The sequence below is a fragment of the Pagrus pagrus genome (genome assembly GCF_965226575.1).
Source record: "Pagrus pagrus genome assembly, chromosome: 10".
NCBI lineage: Eukaryota > Metazoa > Chordata > Actinopteri > Spariformes > Sparidae > Pagrus > Pagrus pagrus.
This window is the reverse complement of record NC_140194.1, coordinates 30443496-30446203: the sequence shown is the minus strand read 5'-3', so window position 1 is coordinate 30446203 and position 2708 is coordinate 30443496. Positions and strand designations below refer to the sequence as shown.

The 2708-nt window shown below is 37.0% G+C and overlaps 1 long non-coding RNA gene across 1 annotated transcript; it reads left to right on the top strand.

The window, feature by feature from the left end:
- Nucleotides 1–1704: 1704 nt before the first annotated feature.
- Nucleotides 1705–2486, top strand: LOC311263663. Its single transcript, XR_014623379.1, has 3 exons — nucleotides 1705–1805; nucleotides 2043–2155; nucleotides 2373–2486. It is a non-coding gene; the product is annotated as an uncharacterized lncRNA (long non-coding RNA).
- The last annotated feature ends 222 nt before the right edge of the window (nucleotides 2487–2708 follow it).

Below are 2708 nucleotides of genomic sequence, written 5' to 3'. Positions count from 1 at the left end.
GCAATAATGGAAGCCAATTAATCGACAATCGATTGTCTGTGCAGATGGAAAAAGTGCTATTCAGAATGATGCATGGAACAGCAAGCTTAAACTGTTTACAATATTGCCCACAAATGTCACGTCACATCACAATCATGTGAGGTCTTTAATAGTAAATTTCAGTATGCTATCCTTTTGTCTTTTATAGCACCATTGCAGCAAAGATGGTGCCCGGATCCTGGCCATTTGTTTCAAACAAGGTGAAGGAAATTTTAGATTTTTCTATGCCTTGTGAAATGTGCTATGCATTGAAATAGTATCAAGAAATGTAATTTTATTAAATATATTTAAATATAATTGAGTTGTCAATAACTTCTGGCATTTTTATCAGAATGTTCCAGCACAAGCGGGCAGCGTGGACTGTGGTGTGTTCATGCTAATGGTAAGTGATAAATAAGTGATGGGATTGTGCACCTCGGCATCAACAAACATAATAACATAAGCAGGTGCCAAGGGAAAAGGATCGTTGACATGGTTTATATGTACAGTAACAACTCTGTGTATCAACTCTGTTCTATCATGACAAGAATGTAAACAGTTGTTTATAATATGGATTACAGTACGCGCTATACATGGCACTGGACTGGACCTTTGACTTCACTCAGGTCAGCAATTTAAGTCTGAAATTGTTAATGTACAGATTTTAGGATTGAAATTACAATGACGTCTGTCTTTATCTACTAGCATGATATGCCACTTATAAGGAGGTGGTGGTGCCAGCTTTTGTTAGACAACATAGAACACCAAAGGTATGAACAACTCCTTACTTGATAACTATGATGTGTTTCGGGGGGGAGGTTATGGTTATAGTTTAGTGGTCTGATATTTATAATTTGTTTTTAGGAAGAGGAAATGTGATAATGCGGACATGGACGAACAGGAAAGGTACTGTAGTTTGTACTGGTCCCCAGCAAGAGGATTTTGTGCATTTTTGACACTACTATAATAACAGTCAACAACAATACTTTTTTTTTTCCTGTACCAAACTGTCTCTTAAACTGGAATATGAACCAAAATGTGACTTCTGCGTAACGTCAAACCCCTTGTTTCTATATTAAAAGTTGAGGATTTTCATGTGTTACATTAGAAGCATCTTGCTAATGTCACCCCTATGACATTTCTACGTAGGAAGAGAAGACGGATGGAGCCCACGACGCATGGAAGAGAGCAGGAGCAGGAGTTGGCAACATGTATTGATCAGGTATTTTATTTATTAATAATTTCTTCATGATTTTGTTTGTTTGACATGTGTTTCTATTTTTGTGGAATACAATATTTATTGAAAACATTCAGTGCTCATGCTTTCAGTATTTCTATTAATGCTGTTTGGCTTTATACTAACAGAAGATGATGTCTTCGAATAGAAAATGTAAAAATAAAATCTTATTTGTTTCAGTTGCCATCTTGCCTGTTGGAGAAGATATTTGCTGAGGTGGTCCTTCATGATGGAGACAGAGCTTTAATGACCCTGTCACTGGTGTGTTCCCGCTTCAGAGAAGTGGTGGGAATGGACCACTTCCGGAGAAAAGTTCATTTTCTGTGGCTTGACAGTAAGATTACAGAAATGGTTGTAGCTATATAGTTATGGTTTTATACTGCACGTTTTCCATGTTAAATAAATTAGAGAAGCTTATTCTCAAAATTGTCTTCTACAGGTGTTGCAAACTGGACGAAATTCTCGGCAGCATACAGGGCCGACTTCTACAAAATGTACACTCTGGATGCATGTAGAGAGTGCAGGGTTACATACAAAAACTGCATACCAGGTATGAAAATTGTGCACAGAAATGTGTACTTATTTCAGTTATTGCTAGCTACCTAAAGATGACTTGTTTGTTTTAAAAATGTTGATAGACGTTGTTGCAAAGACTAGTGTGTTGACCAAGTACTGGAAAACTAATTTATTCCCATTCCATGGGCATCCATAAAGATTTCTTCAATGTGACAATCCATAGAAAATAAAGGGGGGCCCTCTAACAAGGACTGTTTTTATTTACCGACAGGCTATTCAGGACAAGGGAAAAGAGGGGTGCTGCAGGGCATCTACTCAGAGAACTCGCACCCTGGCTTCTGCTCTCACTTCTGCCAGCTCTGTGCAGGGTTTTCACAGTGAATGGTGGGTGAGCATTTATTTATTTTTATTTATAATTTTATTTGGTTCGAAAGACAGTTTCCAGGATGCTACACAATGCTTTGGTGCTTTGGCTACACAACTAATACTTGTTAGTAGGATCAATTATCTATTGGTTTTGGTCTTTACATGGAATTTGTTGACAAAGTATAGAATATATCACTAGATTTATCCTTTCATGATTCCTTTGCTTCCATTTTAGACACTCCACAAACCTGGGATCTGAGTCACACCATTTCATCGTTTCCTAAAAAAGGAAAATAAGAAATTGAAAAATATTATATTGTTCTGATTAAATAAAGTTCATATAAATGTATATTTTCTGACTTACTGTACCTGTGGAGAGTACTCATATCTCTCTGGTCTTTCCACGAAGGGACAAACCTCAGTTCTACGACACACCTTCGACCCGTTGTCAGAAATCCACAACATCTTGTTGGCAGTCTTATCGTCCAAAGACAAATTCATCCAATCTACAGGAGAAATTCAACAGTGTTTTTTTTTTTAACAAACATTGAAAAACAATACTGAGCATTAG